This window comes from Canis lupus, chromosome 24 (assembly GCF_003254725.2).
Source record: "Canis lupus dingo isolate Sandy chromosome 24, ASM325472v2, whole genome shotgun sequence".
In the NCBI taxonomy this organism is placed as follows: Eukaryota; Metazoa; Chordata; class Mammalia; order Carnivora; family Canidae; genus Canis; species Canis lupus.
The window spans coordinates 7917548-7932100 of record NC_064266.1 but is presented as its reverse complement, the minus strand read 5'-3'; the positions used below and the strand labels follow the sequence as shown (position 1 = coordinate 7932100).

Genomic DNA, 14553 nt, shown 5'->3' with positions numbered 1-14553 from the left:
TTGTTCCAGCAAATGGAAATGTGCTAAAGAAACAGCCATGACACTGACTTTCAGTTAAGCAGGAGACAGGCCCTGGTCAGAGACGGAGTAAATCATTTAATCATTAGCATTCCTCAGCTCCCAGTCCCTTTCTCTCCATTGCTACTTCTCCTTCTCTCCTTTCTGATACATCATATAAAACCTTGAAAAGTTATCTATCTCTCTTCCTTAAAATAGATGTCCATGCAAACACCTTTGTTTATTATTCTCAAATTCTAAATGATCCAGAATGGTCTTTTAAAATTGAAGGTTAAATAGTAGAGAGGATGATGAGAGGTGGAAGATAAAGAACTGTAATATCTAGCTGTATTAAGACATGATGCCAGTGTTTCTTCTTTTTATACAAACATAATTCTTGAGACTTTTCAATAAGTATTAACAGAAGAGAGTAGTTTCTTTCAATGGAGAATTGTCAGGGTTGTCAACCTCCTGCTTCATGGCTTTTGAAACCTTAAACTTTAACAACAGCAGAAGCAGAATTATCCATGCCAGAAATTACTGTCCTTTTTGAATAAGTTTGAAGTCTTTTGTTTTGTTTTGTTTTGAGTTTGAAGTCTTACTCAGTTTTCTTACAATCCTATAAACAGATAACACACTATCATTATCTGTGGCAACAAGGACGGGGCTGGCATGGATGATTAAAATACTAGCATTGGCTCCTCCAAACCATGTTCTCTGCATCTTAGCACTGAAGAGCATTAGAATTTTTAGCCTCTAAGGTATTTTTCAAAGTTTGTATTGATACAAGTAGTTTAAATGTCTCAAAAAAAATTTTTAATGTCATAATTTATACATTGATAGTTCTTTATAGAGAAAACTAATTTCTGCAGAACATATCTTGCCATTTAAAAATATCCTTGCTATTTATAGAAGAAAAATAACATAAGCTACCTTCTTTATTAAAGATATTGGTTTTCTCTGAAATTTGCAAAATGGAGATGTGAATTTTAGTTTTATATATTTAAAACAGAATTATTTTGGGGGTGCCCGTGTGGCTCAAGTGGTTAAGTGTCTACCTTTGGCTCAGGTTCATGATCCCGGGGTCCTGGGATCAAGTCCCACATCAGGATCCCTGCAGGGAGCCTGCTTCTCCCTCTGCCTCTCTGTCTCTCATGAATAAGTAAATAAAATCTTTTAAAAATAAATAAAATAAAACATATTTATTTTGTGGTAAGGACTGTTTTAAATGTTGTGTAAGTGGTAACTCATTTAATTCCCATAACCTGAGAGAGATATTACTACTACTACTACTACTATTACTACTACTACTTATTACTACTTACACTTTACAATTAAGAAAACAGCTCAGGAACTAAAAGAGAGGATAAATAGTTTCTCTGTGGTAGTACAACTGCTAAGTGGCAGAGTTAGCCATAACCCTCTCTACCTTCAGCCTATCTTCCCATTAGACTTGGTGTCCATATCAATCATGGTGGAAGTGCTAAGTGCTGAAAAAGGGGTAGAGGGAAGAGAAGGTGACAGGGGTGTAGGCAGTAGAGGTCCCGGTTGGGAGGGTATGTCCGTGGGGTGAGGGGGGGAGTGGACAACTAGGACATGGTGGGTGGAGGTAGGGCTAGGGTAGCAGGCCCTGTAAGGGTAGGGAAGGAGGGTAAGGTAGGGAGTGAAGGCAGTGGAAGAAATGGTAGGAGGTGGTGAGCAGGACCAGGAAATGAGGTGGTAGCAGTAGTGGTCGTAGCTATAGGGCAGATTTGTCTTATTTGGGTCCCTCAAGATTAATTCGGGCCTCTCAAGATAAATTGTTCCTGCCTCATGAAATGCTTCACTTCATGATTAGTTTTGATTCAGCACCACCCACCCCCCCAACACACACGTTCTTGTGAATAAAGAGGACACAGACCATCCCCTCTTACTGTCATCAAAACAAAGACTTTAATCACAATCAGAACTTCTGCCCTGACTCTGGCCCAGTTTGGCATAGGGAGACCATTTGGTTGCAATGTTTTGACATTTGGCTCCTAAACAATAATAAGGACCTTTTGAATTAGCATCAACATCACGGTTTTCTACATACTACAACAACGTGCTGCCTTTTCTTACTTTTGGAGGCTGCCCAATGCTCACTTACTACCTATCACTAAATATCTGAAACTAATCATTGATGTGCTTTTAAAATGAGTTCATCATATACATTAAAATCATATGACTTATGATGGCTTGTTTGAAACAAACAGTTGTTAAGACTTACATGTAGTTCTGAAACACGAGAGACTTGACTTTTTTTTTTTTTTTTTCTGATAAGCTTTTGATATTTGAGTGTGCTCTGAGGATATGATCTTAATGAAACCCAAACCAAACAGAATATGTGGTCAGGGAGAGAATTCTTTTCAAAATTATTCTTTCTCTTGTGATAGGTTACAAACCAAATGGCTTCAGGCCATTATTTGGTCAGCACTGACCATGGTTTCAAATGTTAACATTGAATGACACATGTGTGCTGGAAATCATTCTGTGCCTCTGAACATATTTTTTTTTTTTTTTTAGATTTATTTATGAGAGAGAGAGAGAGAGAGAGAGAGAGAGAGAGGCAGAGACACAGGAGGAGGGAGAAGCAGGCTCCATGTCGGGGGAGCCCGATGTGGGACTCGATACCGGGACTCCAGGACCGACGCCCCGGGCCAAAGGCAGGCGCCAAACCGCTGAGCCACCCAGGGATCCCCTGAACATAATTTTTTAAACAGCTTATTGTAGGCTGGGGTGTGACTTTTTACTGAATGTTACATTTAGATTTATTCATATGAACCTCGAATTTTAGAAAGAGCAAAAAACTATTTTGCTTGCTTCTGAAGGTTCAAACTTTTGGCTATATGTTTGCATTAATGCCTTACAGCCACACTACTTTAACAGGTGAAATAATTTGCAAAGAGGGACAGCCATTTCCTTGCCAGGGTGAAATCCAGTGTGGGGGTTCTCTAAATGCTAATTAATTCCAACCTCAACTACTTCACCTGCTGTTTCAAAGGCTGGCAGCTTGTATTCATCACCTGAATGACAGCTGTTTCTAACCTCTTTTCCCTGAAAAGAAAGAAATTAAATAAACCTTTTGCATGCTAATCACTGACATTCTGAAATGACAGTTGAAAAGTGCTTCAGTGTGAGTGTTAAGGCGGGCTTGAATTGAGAGATTTTGTCTACATCCACCAATTGTTGAATTTTGACTAGATATTTTCAAAATGTAGAGAGGGTGGCAGGCAACCGACGAGACAGTATTATCGTAAGTCAGGATGTTGATAAGATGAATCATTAAAATAGGCCTTAAGTATATTGAATATCTACATTTAAGCAATTTGAACAATATACATTTTTTTTATGCAAGTTGTGGAGACTTTGTCAAAGCAACTTAATACCTTTTTTTTATCCATTGGATTTTTATCCGAGTCAATATGCGAGTAGAAACAGCAAGTGTTTTACAGGCTGTTTTTCCTTTAGGGTTTGTTTAGTCTATTTAATAGTTTCATAATAACGACTGCTATCATACTGTTTCCCAATCACAGAATTATCCTTTATCAAAATGGATTTTGTTTTCTACCATAATTTCAATTTTTACTCTTTACCATGACTAAAGAGCATATGACTGATTCCCTCTACAGAGAGTAAGTAATACACAAGGAATATCTTCTCATATAACAAACATGCCCCCCCCCATATTTTTAGATAGGTTTATTTAGCCTTCACGAAGGAACAACATCTAGATATTAATGATGGATTATTTCCCTTGATGTATTTAAAGGCATCTACCACTGAATGTTGTCTTCTGTATGTCTGACTTTCTATAAGGTCCCACATGGTATTGTTCAGTTAGTTTCTTTATCTACAGACTATATGCACTTAATTAACTTAGATTGCTTTAATGAAGGCTGCTTTTTTTTTTTTTTTTGAGAGAGAGAGGAGCACACAGGAGCAGGGAAGGGGCAGAGGGAGAGGAAGAAAGAATCTTTAGCAGGTTTATGCACAGTGCAGGGGTCCTATTCAGGGCTCAATCTCACAACTATGAGATCATGACCTGAGCTGAAATCAGGGGTCAGATGCTTAACTGACTGAGCCACCAGGTGCCCTGAAGCCTACTTTTGATGCAGAAAGTATGTTATTTTTTTCTTGATTGTATAATGCTATTATCATTCAGTAATTTTACTGTATATGGTAAAATTGACCTCAGTTGGTACACAGTATATGAACTAACACAAATAGATTTCTGTAACCACTGTCACAATAAGAATATAGAATACTTCTATCTTCCCCCCCAAACACCCTTCTATGCTATCCCTTTTTAGTTACATGCTCTCCTCAGCCCTAACTCCTAGTGATCACTGAGAAGATATTTTGTTGCTATTAAGATACAAAGAAGATGGAGAGGAAGATGGGGGTGGTGGTGGGGGAGGAAAGAGAAAAATAAAGAAACAAAATTTAAAAGTAGGGGAGGGAAGGAGACCTGAAGAGGGGGGATAAAGGAAATTTAGGGATTCAACCCAACAAAGTGTTCATTGAACTCTAATCAGGGATTTTATGCATGTATTTAGGATGATCTTTTGTCAGTGTGGCATCATTCCCATCTTTCTGGTCTGTAATGCAGAGGAGAGATTGAGAAGCACATACCCCAGGAACCTCTTGCCTTTATGGTTTAGATTCCAGATTGCCAGTTAGAGAAACTGATGTGGAAACTGGGAAGCAGAAGTGGAGCAGTCAGATGTGTGGGCAGATGTGGGATTCTTGGTGGCTTAGTGGCTTGAGAACCACTAACTTCGCTGCTACAGACTGTAATCACGGGTAGAAAATTTCTAGGGACTTTCCAGAACAGCTTCCCCCTAAAGCTTTGAGAACCACCACTTTGGTGTTTCAGGATGAGGTCTCCAGCTCGTCTCCTTGTCCTTATAGCTGCCACTTCCCAGAACTTCCACAGTGACTTTCCTGACCTATCTACTCTTGCTTGCCCATCATTTGCGTAATCCCATATGAAATGCATGGTTTCTGGAATATCTTAGAGCAGCTTTGCTTTTGTGCCCAAGCCCGGATCACTGCACACTGCTTTAATGGAAAATATATTTGCAACCTGCATTTTAAAAGTGGGGACATTTCTCTTTGAAGTCCTCATTGCCATTTTTTCCTTTGAAAAATTGAAATATTAGAAAGAACTAGACCAGCATTCATTCTTGCCTGAAGACATTTGTGTGGAGCTGAGGAGTAGCTGCACCTTTTAAAAAAAGATAGAGCACCCCGGGTGGCTCAGTGGTTTAGCACCGCCTTCACCCCAGGAGTGATCATGGAGACCCAGGATCGAGTCCCAGGTCGGGCTCCCTGCATGGAGCCTGCTTCTCCCTCTGCCTGTGTCTCTGCCTCTCTCTTTCTCTGTGTCTCTCATGGATAGATAAATAGAATCTTTAAAGAATAAAAAAATTAAATATATATTAAATATTATAATATAAATTAAAAATAAAAATATAAAAATTATATATATATATATATATAAAATTCTCTGCTTCACTGCCCAGCCTGGGTTTTGCATTTGTGTCCCTAGCCTTCTTTTTATTTTTTTAAATTAATTTATTTATGAGAGATACAGAGAGAGAGAGGCAGAGACATAGACAAAGGGAGAAGCAGGCTCCCTGTGGAAAACCTGATGCAGCACTCTATCCTAGGACCCTGAGACCACAATCTGAGCCAAGTGCCCCTACCCTTCTAAATAATATCACCTTAGTCTTAGAAAAGGGATTTAATTTAATAAATATATGGAGGTCTTATCAATTACAATGCTGTTTCCTAGGAACTCCAGGATATATGGAGATGTATAAAGACAAACCCAATGTCTTCAAAATGTTTGGGTATGAAACTGAAGGGCAGAGAAATTAGCATATGACTGTCATATCATAACAAAATATATGGAATGCCTTTTTTGTAAAGCAAAGTAAACTCACTAGCTCTCTATTTGGGTATTTTTAATTATTCAAATAGATTTTTCAGATTGATTTTTATGGCAGTTTCACTTGTTATTAATGCTCCAATTATTATTGATGAATTTTATCTGCATTTGATTAGGATTTTCATAAAATGTAAACTTAGTAAATGATATGAGATATATATTTTTTCCAAGTAAGCAAATTCTCAATATATATTTATTTAGAATATTTTTTCTGTTAATCATTGTCTTTTTTCTTTTACATCTAAATACAAATATATGTGCATATTTTAATAAAAGGATATATTTCATAAAAATGTGAGCTTAAAAATTCCCCCCAAATGTTGTGAAGAATACTCTATTTTTTGTTTATTTTTTTAAATTTATTTTATTAAAAAAATTTTTTTATTGGAATTCCATTTGCCAACATTTAGCATAACACCTAGTGCTCATGGGTGTTATGCACTGTCCAGTGCCCCCCTCAGTGCCCATCATCCAGTCACTCCAACCCACGCCCACCTCCCTTTCCACTACCCCTTGTTCATTTCCTAGAGTTAGGTGTCTCTCATGTTTTGTCACCCTCACTGATATTTTCACTCATTTTCTCTCCTTTCCCTTTATTCCCTTTCACTAATTTTTATATTCCCCAAATGAATGAGCCCATATAATGTTAGTCCTTCTCTGATTGGCTTATTTCACTCAGCATAATACCCTCCAGTTCCATCCACATCAAAGCAAATGGTGGTTATTTGTCATTTCCAATGGCTGAGGAATATTGCATTGTATACATAGACCACATCTTCTTTATCCATTCATCTTTCGATGGACACCGAGGCTCCTTCTACAGTTTGGCTATTGTGGACATTGCTGCTATAAACATTGGGGTGCAGGTGTTCGGGCATTTCACTGCATCTGTATCTTTGGGGTAAATCCTGAGTAGTGCAATTGCTGGGTCATACGGCAGATCTATTTTTAGCTCTTTGAGAACCCTCCACACAGTTTTCCAGAGTGGCTGTACCAGTTCACATTCCCACCAACAGTGCAAGAGGGTTCCCCTTTCTCCACATCCTCTCCAACATTTGTTGTTTCCTGTCTTGTTAATTTTCCCCATTCCCACTGGTGTGAGGTGGGATCTCATTGCGGTTTTGATTTGTATTTCCCTGATGGCAAGTGATGCAGAGCATTTGCTCATGTGCTTGTTGGCCATGTCTATGTCTTCCTTGGTGACATTCCTGTTCATGTCTTTTGCCCATTTCATGATTAGAAGGTTTGTTTCTTTGCTGTTGAGTTTAATAAATTCTTTATAGATCTTGGATACTAGCCCTTTATCTGATACGTCATTTACAAATATCTTCTCCCATTCTGTAGGTTGTCTTTTAGTTCTGTTGACTGTTTCTTTTGCTGTGCAGAAGCTTCTTATCTTGATGAAGTCCCAATAATTCATGTTTGCTTTTGTTTCTCTTGCCTTCATGGATGTATCTTGCAAGAAGTTGCTGTGGCCAAGTTCAAAAAGGGAGTTGCCTGTGTTCTCCTCTAGGATTTTGATGGAATCTTGTCTCACATTTAGATCTTTCATCCATTTTGAGTTTATCTTTGTGTATGGTGCAAGAGAGTGGTCTAGTTTCATTCTTCTGCATGTGGATGTTCAATTTTCCCAGCACCATTTATTGAAGACACTGTCTTTTTTCCAGTGGATAGTCTTTCCTGCTTTGTCGAATATTAGTGGACCATGAAGTTGAGGGTCCATTTCTGGATTCTCTATTCTGTTCCATTGATCTATGTGTCTGTTTTTGTATCAGTACCACAATGTCTTGATGACCACAGCTTTGTAGTACAACCTGAAATCTGGCATTGTGTTGCCCCCAGCTATGTTTTTTTTTTTTTTTTTAATATTCCCCTGGTATTCAGGATGTTTTCTGATTCCACACAAACCTTAAGATTATTTGTTACAACTCTCTGAAGAAAGTCCATGGTATTTTGATATAGATTGCATTAAATGTGTGAATTTCCCTGGGTAACATTGACATTTTCACAATATTAATTCTGCCAATCCATGAGCATGGAATATTTTTCCATCTCTTTGTGTCTTCCTCTATTTCTTTCAGAAGTGTTCTATAGTTTTGAGGGTATAGATCCTTTACATCTTTGGTTAGGTTTATTCCTAGGTATCTTATGCTTTTGGGTGCAATTGTAAATGGGATTGACTCCTTAATTTCTCTTTCTTCAGCCTCATTGTTAGTGTATAGAAATGCCACTGATTTCTGGGCATTGATTTTGTATCCTGCCACGCTGCCAAATTGCTGTATGAGTTCTAGCAATCTTGGGGTGAGGAGTCTTTTGGGTTTTCTATGTACAGTATCATGTCATCTGTGAAGAGGGAAAGTTTGACTTCTTCTTTGCCAATTTGAATGCCTTCTATTTCTTTTTGTCGCCTGATTGCTGAGGCTAGGACTTCTAGTACTATGTTGAATAGCCGTGGTGAGAGTGGACATCCCTGTCTTATTCCTGATCTTAGGGGAAAGGCTCCCAAGGTTTCCCCATTGAGAATGATATTTGCTGTGGGCTTTTCATAGATGGCTTCTAAGATGTTGAGGAATGTTCCCTCTATCCCTACACTCTGAAGAGTTTTGATCAGGAATGAATGCTGTATATTGTCAAATGCTTTCTCTGCATCTGTTGAGAGGATCATATAGTTCTTGTTTTTTCTCTTGTTGATATGATCTATCACATTAATTGCTTTATGAGTGTTGAACCAGTCTTGCATCCCGGGGATAAATCCCACTTGGTCATGGTGAATTATCTTCTTAATGTACTGTTGGATCCTATTGGCTAGTATCTTGTTGAGAATTTTTGCATCTGTGTTCATCAGGGATATTGGTCTATAATTCTCCTTTTTGGTGGGGTCTTTGTCAGGTTTTGGAATTAAGGTGATTCTGGCCTCATAGAACAAATTTGGAAGTACTCCATCCCTTTCTATCTTTCAGAACAGCTTTAGTAGAATAGGTATGGTTTCTTCTTTAAACGTTTCATAGAATTCCCCTGGGAAGCCATCTGGTCCTGGACTTTGGTGTCTTGGGAGGTTTTTGATGACTGCTTCAAATTCCTTCCTGGTTATCGGCCTGTTCAGGTTTTCTATTTCTTCCTGTTCCAATTTTGGTAGTTTGTGTTTTTCCAGAAATGCATTCATTTCTTCTAGATTGCCTAATTTATTGGCGTATAGCTGCTCATAATAAGTTTTTAAAATCGTTTGTTTTTCCTTGGTATTGGTGGTGATCTCTCCTTTCTCATTCATGATTTTATTAATTTGAGTCTTTTCTCTCTTCTTTTTAATAAAGCTGGCTAATTGTTTATCTCTTATTAATTCTTTCAAAGAACCAACTCCTGGTTTTGTTGATCTGTTCCACAGTTCTTTGGTCTCTATTTCATGAGTTCTCGAATCTTTATGAACTGTCTTCTTCTGCTGGCTGAAGGTTTCATTTTCTGTTCCTTCTCCAGCATCTTTAGGTGTAAGGTTAGCTTTTGTATTTGAGTTCTTTCCAGTTTTTGGATGGATGCTTGTATTGCGATGTATTTCCCCCTTAGGACTGCTTTTGCTGTATCCCAAAGACTTTGAACGGTTGTATTTTCATTCTCATTAGTTTCCATGAATCTTTTTAATTCTCTAATTTCCTGGTTGACCATTTCATCTTTTAGTGGGATGCTCTTTAACCTCCACGTGTTTGAAATCCTTCCAAATTTCTTCTTGCGGTTTAGTTCTAGTTTCAAAGCATTATGGTCGGAAAATATGCAGGGGACGATCCCAATCTTTTGGTATCCGTTAAGACCTGATTTGTGACCCAGTATGTGGTCTATTCTGGAGAAAATTCCATGTGCACTTGAGAAGAATGTGTATTCAGTTGCTTTTGGATGGAAAGTTCTCTAAATATCTCTGAAATCCATCTAGTCCAGTGTATCATTTAAAGCTCTTGTTCCTTTGGAGATGTTGTGTTTAGAATCTCTATCAATTGTAGAAAGCGCCATATTCAAGTCTCCCAGTATATGTGTATTATTATCTAAGTATGTCTTAACTTTGGTTATTAATTGATTGATATACTTGGCAGCTCCCACATTCGGGGCATAAATATTCATGATTATTAAGTCCTTTTGTTGGATAGATCCTTTCAGTATGGTGTAGCATCCCTCTTCATCTCTTAAAACAGTCTTTGGGATAAACTTTAATTTATCTGATATGAGGATGGCTACCCCTACTTTCTTTTGAGGACCATTTGAATGGTAAATGGTTCTCCAACCTTTTATTTTCAAGCTGTAGGTGTCCTTATGTCTAAAATGAGTCTCTTGTAGACAGCAAATGGATGAGTCTCTTGTTTTTTTATCCAGTCTGCAACCCTGTGCCTTTTGATGGGATCATTAAGCCCATTCAAGTTCAGAGTTACTATTGAAAGATATGAATTTAGTGTCATCATGATACCTATTCAGTCCCTGTTTTTGTGGATTGTTTCCTTGGACTTCCTCTTTCTTTTACAGAGTCCTCCTTAATATTTCTTGTGGAGCTGGTTTGGTGGTCACATATTCTTTCAGTTTCTGCCTATCTTGGAAGGTCTTTATCTCTCCTTCTATTTTGAATGAGAGCCTTGCTGGATAAAGAGAATACTCTGTTTAAATATATCTGTCATAATTAGGTTAATTAATTCTATATATATTTTAACCTTTTATCTGCTGGATGTCACATAAATTTTATGGCATGTAATTTTTGAAGCAGGATCTTTATATTGAAGGTTTTTTTATGTGCTGAAATAAAAATACAGCAATCAGCTGTTGATCATTGTAAGATTAACATTTGTTGATACTTGTTTCCTCCAGATAAAAGTAGACCTCTGTTCATCAATGTAGAATACAGAATATAAGAATTGCATTGTGTTAGACACTAGTATACTCCATTTAATAATTCCTAGGAACTCCCTTTTAGAGTTTGGGTTTTTTTGTTTGTTATTTATTTTTGTCTTTCTTTCTTTTTTAAGTTTTATCTATTTATTGATGAGAGAATAAATGTGAGAGGCAGAGACATAGGGAGAGGGAGAAGCAGGCTCCATGCAGGGAGCCCAACATGGGACTCAATCCCAGGACTCCAGGATCATGCCCTGGGACGAAGGCAGATGCTCAACTACTGAGCCACCCAGGCGTGCCAGTTTTTTGTTTTTTAAATTCACTTATATTCAGTCTCATCTCTTTTTTGGAAGAGGAAAGAGATCCAAATTTATATTTTCCTCCAATGGCTGATAAAAGTATGAGCAATATATACTCGTGTGTGTGTGTGTGTGTGTGTGTGTGTGTGTGTATGATAGACAGATCAATAGAGAGATAGATAGATAAATTGATTTTTGGTGGAGACAAAGAGGACATTTATTTGGACAAGTTAGAAACTCTACATGTTCGATCCTTTTCCAGATGGCTATCTATCTGGCCCCCAGATCCTTGGCTCAGCCCATTCCCTGTCTCCTAAATATCCTTTTGTGCTTTTCTGAGAGTAGACCACATCTTAGGGTTGGTGAGAGTTCCTGGTTAGAGCAGCTCCCAGTTTCACTGAGCAAGCTGAGAAATAGTCTCTGGAGTCTTCCAAAAAGAGTTCATATAATTCAACAAATGCACCTCTTTAAAAGATACATTTTGCTCTACAAGGATGAATCTTTTTTCCTTATGGAGTATCAAGATAAAGTAATTAGGATCATTGGGAAGGCCAGCATGGATTCCGTTTCTGTTTCTATCATTGGCTGGCAATGCCATTGATATGCTCTGCAAATTCCCTGATGCTCAGTTTCCTTTTCATAAATGGAGTTGCCAGCAGTACCTACCTCACAAGGCTGTTGTAAATATTAGATGCGGGGATTCAAGTAAAGATTTTAGCACTGTGTTTAATTCACAGTAAGTGGGTAGCAAGCAGTGACTATTAGTAATAATATGTATTGGTACTAAGACATTTGTGCCAAAACAGTAGTTCTCAAATTTGAATGTGATCAGAATCACCTGGAGAGCTTATGTTTTTTTTAAAGATTTTATTTATTCATGAGAGACAGAGAGAGAGGCAGAGACCCAAGCAGAGGGAGAAGCGGGATCCATGCAGGAAGCCCGACGTGGGACTCATTCCCAGATCTCCAGGATCCCGCCCTGGGCGAAGGTGGCGCTAAACCGCTGAGCCACCAGGGGTGCCCTGGAGAGCTTATTAAAACACAGATCTCTGGGCTCCACCTGCAGAATTCTGATTCAGTAGGTCTGGTGAGACCCTAGACTTTGCATTTCTAAGTCATTCTCAGGGGATGCTGTTGCTGCTGGCCCTAGGACCACACTTCAAGAACCGTAGAACCAGACACTTATATTCCAGACTATTCTTCTTGGGTAGTTTGGCTGTGGAACAGACTGAAATATCAGAAAGATTAGAATCTTTAGCCTTTGGGCAATGTTTCTAAAATCATGATCCCTGTGGTTTAGTGCTGACACACTAAGCCAGTGGGTCTATTTATCAAGGTACAACAAAATTGGAATCCCTGTATTTATTCACATCTCTCTTAGATCTTTAAGGGAACCTATATATATAGCATTCAACATCTCAACACTTTGTCTTGGTTTTCACATCCTGAACCTCTAAGGAGCAGTTTATCCACCTATCCCAGAGCAACTTCCCCAGGGCATCACAGGGCTGTCATTACATTGCCTCAATCTGGCTCTCCTTTGGCACTGAGCACAGGTCGTGACCCCTGTGCCCTGACCGCTGCTAATTGCAGTACTTTTGGGCAGTGATTTTATTCTGTTCTGATGACTCTTCAGGAGAGAATCTTTTTCCTTGGATCTTGTCAGAGGAAGGTTTGGAGTATGCTAAACAGACAATGGACAAATACGTGAAGGGGATGGAGAATGGCTGAAACCAAGTATTTCATTCCCTCACACTTAATTGAAACTGTTGCCTCAGCTTTGGTGGCATTATTTCAATCAGCTTAACTAGCTGTGGACCCTCCTCAAACCCCATTTGCTTATTTTGGCTTTGAACATCTATCACTCATCATTTGTGACAGGCCTTTGCCAAGTGCTTTGCATTCAGCATCTCCTTTCATCTTTCCAATGGGTCTGTGGCCTCGGAAATGAGGTGACAAAAGTACTCATAGTACAAAGATTTTGACTGTTTCCAGGAGCTCTAATGGAAACATAGACTTGTCCTCTGACTCTTGCTGATGCTGTCTCAGTTGAACCTGTGATGCTGAAACACAGAATCAGCCTCCCTGGGCACAGAGCAGAGCAGAGCGTCAGAGAGAATGTCTTGGGGTAATAGACAGAGGACAAAAAATGACAAGTACTTAAATGAAAATTTAAGAGACTAAAGGCTTCATGACATTAAGTACTTTGCCCAAGGTGGAACTTTTACTAAGAAACAGAACTGGGATTTGAACTCAGAGCTATTTGACTTAGATGGTAGTCAGGTTGATGGAACATGCCTTCCTTTTAGGAGCCTACAAAACAGACTGACATTATTACAAAGCAAACTATGTGTATAATCAGAACTATCTTTTCACATATAAGAGTCAGTGGGATCATTCAGGTGTGAAAGCATCTCTCTGTTCTGAATACCCTAAAATGAGAGGCTCAATAGTCAGTTATTTATAGCAAATATGCATACTTTTCACTTTGATAGCCTCTCAGCAATGACTACAAGTCTCAGAATTATGCTTTAGGGATTTGACTTTTCTCTGCCACTGGCCACACATTTAACCAACCAAGTGTTCACTTCAGTTCTGAAAAGATGTTTTTTTTTTCTCTCTGTACAATCAAAACTCAACTGTGGGTACCCAATAAGGGAATTAACTTTTCAAAAATAATCTTTACATGTCTAAGTTTGAAATTTTTAACTCTAATTGAGGTTCAGCATAAAAATGATACACTGTCATTTGATGGGAGAAATTTATCTTTCAGATACGGGAATGACTTTAGCTATTGCAAAGCACCCATTTGCTGAACGATTTCTTCTCCCCTTCAAAGGCAGAATTTTATTATTGAGTTCCATATAAATGTTCAAATGTGACTTACAGGTCAAAAATCACAGCTTAAGTGGATTTGATGGTTTTTCAGAAATCATTTATAAAATTATTTTAGGTCACTGCTTGTTTTAATTGAAGCATCAAACTAACAGTGAATAAAAAGTATTACCAGTGCTCAGATAAGTTGATTGCCTGGTGAATGTGTCTCTTTTTAAAAAATATTTTCTTATGCACAGTAACAAACATGACTGGATCATCTATTTATTTATTACTAATTTTTTCTCTATATATTTGAGTACCTATTATGTGACAAGCCTTATGCTTCAAATATGCTTACATGTTAATTTTACACTTTGGTGAGAGACTGCTATACTAGGTATGATTGTTGAAAGTGCCTGTCATGTGCCAAGCACTTAACACATATCACCTCTAAGGATCTCAACAACTCTATTATATTCTTATTATCTTTCTACTTTACCCTTGTTTAAGCTTAGAGAAACAAAGCAACTTGGTAAAGTCACAGAGCTGTGATTTTAACTCAAGTGCGTATAAGGACAAATATACTATTTTTCTATCATGTTTGCT

General features: G+C 38.1%; 1 protein-coding gene across 4 annotated transcripts in view; it reads left to right on the top strand.

Moving 5' to 3' along the window:
• The window catches only part of MACROD2 (mono-ADP ribosylhydrolase 2), a 1929479-nt gene that overhangs the window by 876500 nt on the left and 1038426 nt on the right, over positions 1 to 14553 (top strand). The window lies entirely within an intron of this gene.